We start from the raw sequence: 14,321 nt of genomic DNA, 5'->3' as shown, positions 1-14,321 counted from the left end.
GGTAAAAGACAAACAGCTGGCGATGGGAACCAGCCTGTATAATACTTTCTTCAGACATTAAATGTGTTGCCAAACACTTTATATATCTGCACATATCAACAGAAGAGTATTGTACTCTATCAGATATGTAACCTTTTTTGTTTACAAAATGATGCATATGTGTGAATTTACATAGGGTGAATGGGGATTACACATTAAGCCTTTCTAATAAAGGTGAGTAATAGACTCAGCACAGCTCCTCATGGTGTCCTGCAGAGTTCTACAAGCAGCAGAGAGTGAAAGAGTGACTTTCCTGGATTTATAAGTATTTTTTCTGGCTTTCGCTTAAAGTACTGCATCTTGACTGCATTTCGCTTAAAAAACAGCTCTGCATATTGTTTTTACTGTTCTTGTGTTGAATTTATACTGTTAGCACTTTAAAAAGTTGTTTTTGTTTAATTTAATTGTTAGGCTAACACACTAAAGTGCGCTAGCCATTTTATAGCATTTACTGTTTGTTACTGTATCTTTTTCTCCCTTCTCTGTGAAAAAGAAAAAAAACAAAAAATATCCTTGTTTTCCTGCTTTTCTGAACTAGAATAGTCCAGTCTTCAGATTTTGCTGATCTCTGGGCTTTGTCTTAGTTCCTGTGCTATCCATACCCTTATTTGGATAAGAGGAAGCTTCTTTGTTCACCAGTGGGAGTGGGGAGCACTGAGCAACCTATTTGTCCCTAGAGGATTGGTTCCAGCCCAGCAACTTGTAGTTTATTGGCCATTTTGGGTCAATTCCTGGCTCTTTTCAACCCCCTGCTATAAAGCCCGCTTTTGCGCGCTTTTTTACTTGTAATAGACTCAGCACAGCTCCTTGTGGTGTCCTGCAGAGTTCTACAAGCAGCAGAGAGTGAAAGAGTGACTTTCCTGGATTTATAAGTATTTTTTCTGGCTTTCGCTTAAAGTACTGCATCTCGACTGCATTTCGCTTAAAAAACAGCTCTGCATATTGTTTTTACTGTTCTTGTGTTGAATTTATACTGTTAGCACTTTAAAAAGTTATTTTTTGTTTAATTTAATTGTTAGGCTAACACACTAAAGTGCGCTAGCCATTTTATAGCATTTACTGTTTGTTACTGTATCTTTTCTCCCTTCTCTGTGAAAAAAAAAAAAAAAAAATATCCTTGTTTTCCTGCTTTTCTGAACTAGAATAGTCCAGTCTTCAGATTTTGCTGATCTCTGGGCTTTGTCTTAGTTCCTGTGCTATCCATACCCTTATTTGGATAAGAGGAAGCTTCTTTGTTCACCAGTGGGAGTGGGGAGCACTGAGCAACCTATTTGTCCCTAGAGGATTGGTTCCAGCCCAGCAACTTGTAGTTTATTGGCCATTTTGGGTCAATTCCTGGCTCTTTTCAACCCCCTGCTATAAAGCCCGCTTTTGCACACTTTTTTACTTGTAATAGACTCAGCACAGCTCCTTGTGGTGTCCTGCAGAGTTCTACAAGCAGCAGAGAGTGAAAGAGTGACTTTCCTGGATTTATAAGTATTTTTTCTGGCTTTCGCTTAAAGTACTGCATCTCGACTGCATTTCGCTTAAAAACAGCTCTGCATATTGTTTTACTGTTCTTGTGTTGAATTTATACTGTTAGCACTTTAAAAAGTTGTTTTTGTTTAATTTAATTGTTAGGCTAACACACTAAAGTGCGCTAGCCGTTTTATAGCATTTACTGTTTGTTACTGTATCTTTTTCTCCCTTCTCTGTGAAAAAAGAAAAAAAAATATCCTTGTTTTCCCGCTTTTCTGAACTAGAATAGTCCAGTCTTCATATTTTGCTGATCTCTGGGCTTTGTCTTAGTTCCTGTGCTATCCATACCCTTATTTGGATAAGAGGAAGCTTCTTTGTTCACCAGTGGGAGTGGGGAGCACTGAGCAACCTATTTGTCCCTTGAGGATTGGTTCCAGCCCAGCAACTTGTAGTTTATTGGCCATTTTGGGTCAATTCCTGGCTCTTTTCAACCCCCTGCTATAAATCCCGCTTTAGCGCGCTTTAGCGCGAAGTTGCTCATAGAGCAGCATTGGGCAGCGCCGGTTAATCAAGTTTAAACTATTTCTGGCTCCGTAAAGTCTGCTCTTCAATTTTTCCCTTAGAACTGTTCTACTTGCAATCTAAACAGCCTATACTCTATCTGAAAAGCTCAGCACTTGCTCCTAAAGCATTTTTATACAGGTAAAGCACTCTTAAACAAAAGAAAGTACTTCATTCACCTAAATTCCCTTGAGTACCCATTTACCTATAGGTCCTTTCTGACTCAGTTACACAGCAATCTTTTTCACTATTTCTAGCATGTCGAAGGGTCAGTTGCTGGCATCCTCTCCTGTTCAGCTGGTGAATCTGGGAATCTTGAGACAATGTTACAATTGCCTCATGTACACAGACAACCCTCTCCTCCTCCCAACAAATACAAATATATGCAAGAGATGCAACTACATAGCCAAACTGGAGGCTGAGCTCTCTCAATTCAGTACTGGCAAGACCAGTCAGGAGGAGAAGGTAACCACGCACACCACAAACCCAGTCTCACATAGAACTATCACAACTGCAAACCAAACACATAAACACACAAAACATACTGGAGGCGCTGATTAAAAATCTACCAAAACAACAGAGGCCTCCAAAGCAGACACCCAAGCAACCGCCACCTCAAGACATAGCACATGCAACACATAGTTCACAAAGTCAGTGTGCTAAACAGTCACAGCCCTTAAGGCCAAACAACATGCCAGACACACTTGTAATAGGTGACTCCATAGTCAGACACACTGACATCCCGCTCACCAGACTGAACAAGGAAAAGGTCACAGTAAGCTGCCTGTCGGGAGCTAGAATCTGCCACATAACACAAGCACTCAGGTCACTCCACAGCAAGTACAAATATGACTCAGTCATTGTACATGCCGGTGTGAACGACCTGAGACGTACCTCCCTGGACTACATGAAAAGAGACATAGAGGAGCTCTCTGATTATGTAGCCCAGGCTGGTATGACCCTGACCCTGAGCAGCATCTTACCCTCACCAAGAATGATGCCACAGTACAAAGACAAAATTATCAGTTTTAACAATTGGCTTAATTACTGGTGTCATTCTAAGGGGATCCAATGTCTGTCTGCTTGGGATGACATGCTTGACAAGCCACGCTGCTTCCCAACGGGCGGCTTGCACCTGTCACCCTGGGCTTCGGATATTGGCCAAGGCTCTTGCCACCCCATAGTGCCTTTTTAGGCAAGGCTCAAATGACAAACCTACCTCCCTAGAAAACACAAGTGGAAAAAAACTAAGGGTAATGCTGCTCAATGCCAGAAGTCTAAACCTCAAGATGCACACCCTCGAAGCCCTCCTCAGTATGGAGAACATTGATGTCTGTGCAGTGACTGAAACCTGGTTCAAGGGTCCTGAGAGCACCCCAGCACTATCAGGTTTTACCTCATATCATGCTTTCCGGCCCCAAGACTTGGACCGAACCACAAAAGGAGGGGGAGTATCCATATTCATCAAAGATACCCACACCTCCAGGTTAGTGGCAACGTATGAAGCATTGGAGACCATCCAGGTGCAACTAACCATAGGCAAAACTGCCTTACAGTTTGTAGCATGCTACAGACCACCCTCTCAAACTCAGGAACCCCACACAGCCTTCCTGAAGACACTGGAGAGTATGAATGTCTCTCCAAATACCATCATATTGGGAGACTTCAACTACCCAAACATAGACTGGGAACATTACTCAAGCCCCAACACCCTAGCCCAAAGGTTTCTAGAATTCATAAACTCAAATGCAATGGAACAACTGGTCACCATTCCCACAAGAGGAGACAATATACTAGACCTGATCATCACAAACATGGGGACAAAATGCTCCACACGAAGTATATCCCTCTTTGGTAAGATCAGACCATAAATTAATCTCACTGGAAATCCACATCCCGCCCCACCCCTGCACAAAGACCACAGTGAAGAACTTCTCAAAAGCCAACTTCACACTTCTTAAGACTGAAGTGGTATCCTTCAAGGCCCCTGGGCCAGTGGAAACCACAACCCTCACTGCTGAATCCTTTGCAAATGCCTTCTACGGGCACCTTCAAGAATGCATGGATCATGCAATCCCAAATAAAACCAAGACCCATTCCCCCAAAGGCAGGCGCCTGGTCTGGTGGACCCCAGCCATAAACAAACTCTACAACAGAAGGAGGAAGCTACTACATGACAGAGCAAAATCCCTAAAAGGGAAGGCATCTCTGATCAGTACTAGCAAAAAACTACAATCACTCATAAAATCATCCAAGGCCAACTTTGAGAGAAAAATCGCAAAAGACACAAAAGACAATCACAAGGCCTTCTTTAGCTATGTTAGAAATCTGGGTGGAAACTCCAAGATATGCTCAGAGTTAGTCCAAAATTACACAAAATACACTGAACCCACTGACATTGCCAACATTCTGGCAGACAGGTTCAGTGCAAATTTCTCCTCCCCCTTCCCCCCAAAAGGAGAAATAACTATCCCAGCAGAGTGTAGCCTCCCTAACAACTCAGATGCCCAGGTGAGAGCCGCCCTCTCTAAAGCTAAAAACACAGCATCAATGGGACCGGACGGTGTCCCGGGCTGTGTGCTACATGAACTCCAAGAGGAACTAAACCCACACATAAGGCTGCTGTTTAATCTTAGCCTTACTACAGGATACGTACCCAAAGAGTGGCGTACGGCAACAGTGGCACCACTTCATAAAGGCGGTGCTTCTACTGACCCTGGAAATTACCACCCCATAAGCTTGACGAGCCTGGTCTGCAAAGCTATGGAGAGGATCATTATGGAACTCATAAACAAAGACATTGGGGACCTACAGACATTGGATCCTACCCAATTTGGCTTTGTCAAAGGCAGATCCTGCCTTTTGAACTTGATCGACTTTTTTGAAACAGTCACTAAGGCCATTGATGAGGGTAAGGCAGTTCACACAGCCTACCTTGACCTTGCAAAAGCCTTTGACACAATACCCCACTCGGGCATCATAGACAAACTCACCAGCTTAAATGTAAACCCATATGTCACAAGATGGGTTGCAAACTGGCTCAAGGACAGAACCCACAGGGTCAGAGTTGCTGGAGCTATGTCAGACTCTAAGCCAGTCACAAGCAGTGTCCCACAGGGCTCAGTCCTGGGACCCCTCTTGTTCGGCATTTATTTTTCCGAGGTACAGGCAAACATAGGAGGATTGTGGCTGACAAAGTTCGCAGATGACTGCAAACTGGGTGCCATAATTGATACTCCAGCGGACACAAACATCCTTCAGAGAGGCCTCATAGAAATGGATAATTGGTGCCAGAGCCATGGCCTTAAGCTGAATGCCACAAAATGTATAGTCATACCCTTTGGGAAAAACAAGATACCCACAAATTACCACATAGGTGGTAATCCATTAAGTACGGAAGAGGTAATCAGGGACCTAGGGACCCAGGTTGACAGTAACCTCTCATTTGACACTCACATTGCCAAAGTGGTTAGGAAGACCTTCTATATTGCCCACCTTATCATGAAGGGTTTCACATCTAGATCAAGAGAGGTCATTGTGCCCCTGTACTCTTCTCTTATCAGGCCAATGATTGAGTACAATGCCCCATTTGGGATGTATCTTACCCGACACCTGCAGCAGTTGGAAAGACCCCAAAAGTTCCTCACCAAGAGGATAAAGGGTCTTAAACATATTTCATATGCTGCCCGACTGAAAAAACTCCAGCTCTATTCAGTCTCATACCGCCTACTCAGAGGTGATCTGTGCCTGACGTACAAGGCCATGTCCAATCCAGAATTAATGGACATGCTCCACCTCAGTAAATCCAAATCCACCAGAGCCATGAGAGCAAGAGACTTAAACCTCAACACAGAAATAAATAGGACGTGCTGGAGGGACAGATTCATAACCCAGAGGCTCCCTACACTCTGGAACAGAATCCCAATCCATGTTAGGCAGAGCCCCTCACTAACTCTATTCAAGAGAAATCTTGACGAGTGGATGGGAGATCGTAGGTTTACCACGGGGGTCATCTCTGTGTCACTACTAGACAGAGGCACAGTAAACTAAACCCTAAAAGGGCGTAGTATTCTCATCCTAAGGGGTGGTGAAAGCCACACACACTCTGGCTGGGCTTATAAATGCCCTAGGGCAGATAGCCTAGTACGAACCTATGAACCTATGAACCTAAGAACTGTAATGATGGCATTTCCTTGAGCTCCAGATTTGTTACAACCGACAGAGGCGTACATCAAGGGTGGAATATTTTTTTGTGAATGCAGCACACTGGTCTCGTGGGAATGTACCTGTATTGTGGTTGTAATACCACACTGCTATTTGTTTGGCACTGTTGTTTTGACATATTATCAGGGGGTTGCCCCTAGAGGACCCACTACAATGGACTGCTGTGTTGTGTGTGTGATTATTGAGCAGTATCTGTCATGGCATACATGGGAATAGTTGACTATTGCTAATGTCTGAGTTGGATCCATATGGTTAATATGTTTGCACACTGTGGAATATGACATGTGTGATCAAGCAGTGGATAATGCCAGCTAATCTATTCTTGCTTTATCTTTAAATAGTGTAGTTCCACATATGTGATCCTGACATGTGTTCCCATTTTGTTGTCTTTCAGGAAACATGTATGCCAGATGATGTGCCCCTTTTACGGATGCTGAGAATAATATCATCCTGGAAGGCCTCCATCAACACCATGAACTCCTACTGTCCAGGGGTCGCACAACTGGGAACAGTGGGCAGCATTGTGGGCTGACCTTGCTTGTGATGTGAATGCCATAGGTCATCAGAACAGGACATATGAGCAGGTTCGGCACCATGCCATGGATATGATTAATGCTGCATGTAGAAAGACAGCAGGTATAGCAAGGAATCATGGTGTCACCGGTGGAGGGCCTGCAACAGAACAGCACTCTTAGCCGCAGAGGAATTCCTGGTGAACATAGGAACCACATGACAGCTCCCAGGCATCCATCACACTAAATATCATGGGTATGGGTGCCGTAGTTTCCACAGTACATGAGCATCCAGGTAGGCTTAGTTTGATCAGCACTGGAATATTGTAGCATTCAGTGTGTCAGGGTGCAAATACATTTACATAGGTGTCAGGTGTTTGTTCTCTGGGAGATTTTAACTGCAGTTTGAATCTCATGCTCAGATAGTGACCAACATATAAATTAACAAAGTAACTACTGTAAATGTGAGATATATGTACATATTACCCTCTTATAGTGCAATATGTGGTGGTGGTGTTTACATTTCCTCTCCCTCAGCTTTTCATAGGTCCTTCAGGAATTGGACAAGGCTGTGGCCCTACTCCTGGTAAGCATAAGACTGTTTTGTTACAGATGTAGATTTACAGCAATGTATATCCTAAAATGTCATCCTAGGCCTTCTGGCCGGTTTATAGGTTCATAGGTTCAACAGGCTATCTGACCGAAGGCATTTATACGCCTAGCCAGAATGTGTTGACTTTCGCCACCCCCTTAGATTAGTTCCCTGTGCCTCTGTCCAGCAGAGCCACTGGAGTGATCCCCGAGGTAAACTTTCTGTCTCCCATCCACTCGTCAAGGTTTCTTTTGAAGAGTGTTAGCGAGGAGCTCTGCATAATGTAGATTGGGATCTTGTTCCAATGTATGGGACGTCTCTGGGACAGGAATCTATCCCTCCAGCACATCCTATTTATTGTTGTGGTGAGGTTTAGATCCCTAGACCCCTAGAGTGTGTGGTTCGAGGGAATAAGGTTTTCTTTTCAATTCTGGGCTGGACATGGCCTTGTATGCCAGGCAGAGATCACCTCTGAGTCGGCGGTATGCAACAGAGTACAATTGGAGTTTCTTCAATTGAGCTGCATAGGGCATCTGTTTGAGGCAAGTGATCCTCTTGATGAGGTACGTTTGTGGTCTTTCCAGCTGTTGCAGTTGTCTTGTAAGGTACATCCCAAATGAAGTATTGTACTCTATGATGGGTCTGATGAGTGATGAGTAGAGGGGCACAATGACCTCTTTTGATCTGGATGCAAACCCATTTGTGATTAGGTGGGCCACATAGAAGGATTTTCAAACCACTTTGGCAATGTGATTATCAAAGGTGAGATAACTATCTACTTGGGTCCCCAGATCCCTTATTACGTCTTTCATATTTAGGGGCTACCACCTATGTGGTAGTTTGTGGGTACTTTATTTTTTTCCAAAGGGGATGACTATGCAGTTTTTGGCATTTAGCTTGAGGCCATGATTTTGACACCAGGTATCCATCTCAGTGAGACCATTTTGGAGGATGTCTGTGTCAGCCGGAGAGTCAAATTATAGCCCCTAGTTTTCAGTCGTCTGCAAACTTGGTCAGCCATAGTCCTCCTGTGCTTGCCTGTACCTCTGAGAAGTATATGCCGAACAGGAGGGGTCCTAGGACTGAGCCCTGGGGAATGCCACTTGTAACCGGTTTAGAGTCAGACCAAGCTCCCGCAACTCTCACCATGTGGGTTCTGTCCATGAGCCAGTTGGTAACAAATAGGGGTTTATGTTCAGGCTGGTGAGCTTGACTATAATACCAGAATGGGGAATGGTGTCAAAGCCTTAGCAAGGTCTAGGTAGGCTGTGTATACCACCTTTCCCTCGTCTATAGCCTTGGTAACTGTCTCAAAGAGGTTTAGGAGGCATGATCTGCCCTTAACAAAGCCAAACTGGGTAGGGTCCAGTGCTTGGAGGTTCCCAATGTCTCTGTTAATGAGTTCCATGATTATGCGCTCCATAGCCTTGCAGACCAAGCTAGTCAGGCTTATAGGGCGATAGTTCCTGGGGTCTGTTGTGGCTCCACCTTTGTGGATCGGAATAACCATTGCTGTGTGCCACTCTATGGGTATGTAGCCTGTGGAGAGTCTGATTTTGAGCAGTGTGTTTATGTGAGTGGTTAGTTCGTCTTTGAGCTCGTGTAGGACGCAGCCTAGGACACCATCCGGTCCCATTGATGCTGTGTTTTTGGCTTTGGAGAGGGCTGTTTTAATCTGAGTGTCTGTGATTTCAGGGACTCTACATTCTTCTGGTATGGTTATGGGCCTTTTGGGGTTGAGAGGGGGGTGAAGTTTGCGCTGAACTGTTCTGCCAGGATGTTGGCGATATCGGTCGGTTCAGTGTATTTTGTGCCACAGCTTGCTGTACTGTTGGCATGATTGCCAACTGCACAGATATTTTCTGACTGTATACACTTTAGAGTCATACCTATGCCTTGTAAGTGTTACAACACTGATAGATGTGACAGTCAGGACATTACAGATTGCCATATGTGTCAACTGTGCACAGTCTTCACAAATATCAACAGTGTACCTCATTGTTGCTGATGAAATTGTAGTGTAAAGTGCTTTTATTTACGAGTAAATATAGATGTTTGTGGGGAAAGTAATGTCCTCATGTCCTACTATATGAGGTTGGGGTTAAACAGGTCTGTAATAGTGACAACAATGTATACAGCTTTACATATAGTGCAACATAGTACTGATGACCATAATAGTGCAAGTATTAATGTACTGCTTTTCCCTTTCTTAACACAGGTGACTGGGAGGGGGGGTTGCCTCTGTCCCCTACAGAACATGTCAGTGTCTCTTCAGACGCTGATGATGACAGTGACCAAAGTGAAGCACAGGTGGAGATTTCAGGAGCTGAAATTGACCCAGAGGTTTACATCCCTCTTCTGCCCTCATTATCACTGCACACAGTCAGTATGCCTGCACATACCCAATCCCCAAAAGCCACAGATATTTGGACAGTCAGAGGGTGGGGGCATTGAACACAAAAGTGTGGCAACTATGGTTCTAGTGAGTATAGACACTGGCCATAGTCAGAGATCTGGTGAGGTTCCACATTGGCAGATTGAGAGGGGTGCTTGTAAGGGGCCTGCTGTACTTCCACCATCTGTCACAGGTGTCTCATCATGGGGTCACTCAGAATATGTTTCAGGCCATCATGGAGGCACAGGCACTTTCCAAAAGGAACTCCAGATGAATGCTCAGGGTTATGGATAAAGCACAGTTCGAGAACCGTGACTACCTCCACCGCATTGATGATACCCTGGATCAGTTCACTGATGCAGTGGATAGAAGGCAGTCTGAGACAGATCGCACATTGTGATGGAACATCTGGTTGGAGTCGAGCATCGGACCCATGGGTATAGATCAGCAACTACATCTGGTGAGAGTCCATATGGCTGTCCTCAATCACACTCCTGTAGCACAGTACATCCAGTGCTCCAGATGGGACTGTGCTATCCACATCCAAACATAGCAGGCCATGGGCTCATGGTCCTGAGCATTCCCATAGAGAACATGCTCCTAACAGACAGAAGTCGCTGTCAGCTACTAGCACCACTTCTGACCTTGGCTAAGGAGGTTCTCATATTCAGGGGTGGGGCAACAGTGAACTGTCAGCTCTACCATACACAGTTCACAGCTGTCCAATATACACATGTGTAGGGCTAGCATTGAGCTTGCTTGTGCTCACACACACACTCACACACCACTGTCTAAATCAGGTCACCTACAGACACACATGGCACATTTCCATGGTCCATCTTGCCTGCTTCCCTTCCTGACTCACACACATACTCTCAACCTACTGGGTTAGCCTAGGCCTGCTGCACCTTCACACAACACTTTGTGCAAGTGATGATACCTGTGACACATCCCTGTCATCCTCGTCATCTATACAGGGAAATGAAGCTATGTGTCTGAAGCACAGGGTGACTATATAAATTAAAATTCAATTATGTAATGCAGTGCTGCTTTGCCATGCCACTTTTACTGGCCACTGACAGATGTTGTATGCTGACATCTGTAATGAGTAAGCCACATAATGTTGTGTACCTTATGTTGTATGATTTTGTAATGGCTGTATACTTACACAATGAAAGGTGTGTCACAGACCTGTTTATCGTCCATATTCAGGAGTCTCTAGGGGAAACCTAGGAGACACCTATGGATAGACAGTGGCAATAAACCCATAGACATCACAGCACAGGATGGAATGTCAGCACAGAAGATGTATGTCTGCAGCAAGGTACAGTGGTATAGGTGCATGGCTCTTTAGGGTCATATGTGTATAACAAGCTACCAAGGACAATGGCGTTACACAGCCTACTCATGCATCCCTCATCTCTGACATGGCCTGATGATGTTGATATGTGTCACCAGGGTTTCTGGACCTAACACATATACAAGCTGAGGAGATGGAGCTGACCCATCTACAAATTCCCTGTGTCCATTACAGACAGTTGCCTGTATAGTGACATAGCAAAGGTACCATTGCACTCAATGATAGGTGTGATGAATGCCAAATATGGTATGACAATGAAAGTCTGGGATTTATATGCCATACATTTCTGTATAGGTTGTACAAAATTGAATATATCCCCACATCTTACTGACCAGTGAAAGTCAAAGGCTGCATTACCCTGGGTGGCCATAAGTCCATGTGTACTGGTTCAACTGTGTGCAGTGAGGGCACTACTATATGTTCCAGGGTGGATTACTTCCAAATGGATAGTATTGCGTGGTTGTTTGCATTTACTATTTGTCAATGGCTCTAACAACAACTGAATTTGTGTATCATACCATCCTGGATAACTTTTGGTTTTGTGTGGGATTCAGTGACAGCTTTTAATACGCAATCACCTGCTAATGTAGTCAGTCAGAGGTCAATGACAGTGGCCGTCACTGCAGAGAAGGGAATAGCTACAAGGGATACTCTATCAACGATGCCTGAGGGAAGTCCACTGTTGACTGGCATCATTGTACCGTAGGTCTACCTAATGCTATCTTCCAGAATATGACTATCAGACTCTTGGCTATCCACCAGCTGACATACCATTCTGTAAATAACCTACACTGTTTACAGCAAGGCCTCCTGGCCTAATATTGTCAAACACCTTGTCAGGCCATGGTAGAATGAATGAGTCATATTCTCATCATCCATTGCATACTGTAAAACTCAATGAGGTCCACCAATTAGGGCATGTAGGCATGATCTGCCCTTGAGCAAAACAAACTGTGTTTGGTCCAGTGTCAGCAGGTGTACAACCTTGTTACTGATTATATTTGTGCTAACTCCTTCCATGGCTTTACATATCAGACAACTAAGAGATCTGGGGACACTGCTTTACACTGCATGCTAGTTGTCCTCTGTGCATCTAGGCATTGCAGTTACTTCCATAATGGTACAAGAAAAAAGTCATCCAAGATGTCTGTACAGAGCACAGACAAACAATGGAGAGAAGCATAATACGTATACCCTGTGAAGGTACGGTGGGAGGTTTTACACAGATATTCTTCAGTTAGACACTAATCAAGTGGTGTGTACTGCAAGGACACAATTACCTTGTGAAGAATGTGGAAAACAGGGTAGTCCCCTGAATTGCTGGTGCCTGTCTACTACTAATTGGTCTCACCACAACAACTCTATAATGGGATACCAGGCTCCAATACTTTTTCTGTCATCACATGCAAAATGTTATTACAAAGCTCATGATGAGTAGCAGGACACAGCCTGTTTGTTCATCTACATGGTTGTCCCACATCATGAAAGGCTCTGTAGGCTTCTCATACCCTCCTCCAGGTAGGCAACCTGAGCTATCAGTTGGCTTTTGCACATAGTATGCCTTCTGTACCAGAGTTGCTGGTACATCACTAGGGAACTGACCAGATGGTGATTAGGAGCAAAGCTGCAGCATTGCAATATAATGTTCAATGTCCAGTGACATAGCTGACCATCTTAGGTAACAATTTCACAGCACTTTATACATCCTGCCCTTCCACAGATTAATGGTGGATATCTGCATAACATAGCTGTAAGGCCTACTACAGAGGACTGGCCACCTTTGCCCAAACTATGTCCACCCTCCACATTTCCTAGGTATGTCATATTATACAGTTATGTACCCAGAACACAAGTCTGTGTTCCCACATTATGTCACACAACAACCAGTTGGCTGTCTGATTGCTTGACAGACATTGTATGCTTGTAAGGGCAATGTAATGTCAGCAAAGTTGAACAAGTCATCTGTGCATGCATGGGCATCCACACCTTCACTGCAAGGTGTCCCTACAAACACTGTGTTTCAGGTAGTTCACCACAATGGTGTAGCAGCATGACCCTAACATTGCAGGACTTGCACAGTGTCACATTTGTAGGTATGGTATTGGGATCATGCTTAATGACAGGATTATGGTCAATCCAAGGTCCACATGGCTGGCAAAGCATTTTATGGCACACTGTCAGGTGCTGTGTTACGTTAGGGGACCTACATAAAGGTGACATGTTACATTTTACCAGATGTCATGACACTGCCAAACGATGGTGTGCTGTGGCGTACATAAAGTGCATAAAGTGCTGTGAACCTGGTTCAAGGCTCCAGAGAGCACCCCAGCACTACCAGGCTATACCTCATATCATGCTTTCCGGCCCCAAAACCCAGACCGAACCACAAAAGGAGGGGCAGTTTCCATATTTATCAAGGATATCCACACCTCCAGGTTAGTGGCATTGCATGAAGTATCGGAGACCATCCATGTGCAACTAACAGTGGGCAAGACTGCTTTTCAGTTTATAGCATCCTACAGACCACCCTCTCAAAGTCAGGAATCCCACTCGGCTTTCCTGAAAACATTGGAGAACATGAAGATCTCTCCGAACGCCATTATATTGGGCGACTTCAACTACCCAAACATTGACTGGGAGCACTATTCAAGCCCCAGCACCTTAGCCCAAAGGTTCCTGGAAATTATAAACTCAAATGCTATGGAACAACTAGTCACCACTTCCACAAGAGGGGACAACATACTAGACCTGATCATTACCAACATGGGTAGTCTATGCTCCACACCAGAAGTATATCCCTCATTGGTAAGATCAGACCATAAATTAATTTCACTGGATGTCCACATCCCGACCCCACCCCCAGCCCAGAAAACCACAGTGAAAATCTTCTCAAAAGCAAACTTCTCACTTCTCAAAACCGAAGTGGAATCCTTCAAGGCCCCAGGGCCAGTGGAAACTACGGCCCAAACTGCAGAATCCTATATAAACGCATTCTACGGACATCTCCAGGAATGCATGGATCATGCTATCCCAAACAAAACCAAGACCCAATCATCCAAAGGCAGGCGTCCAGTCTGGTGGACCCCTGCCATAAATAAACTGTACAACAGAAGGAGGAAGCTACTACATGATAGAGCAAAATCCCTAATAGGAAGGCATCTCTGATCAGTACTAGCAAAA

Source organism: Protopterus annectens, chromosome 10.part0 (assembly GCF_019279795.1).
Source record: "Protopterus annectens isolate FY-2018-M chromosome 10.part0, PAN1.0, whole genome shotgun sequence".
Classification (NCBI taxonomy): Eukaryota; Metazoa; Chordata; order Ceratodontiformes; family Protopteridae; genus Protopterus; species Protopterus annectens.
The sequence above is the reverse complement of the archived record's forward strand: the minus strand, read 5'-3'. Positions refer to the sequence as shown.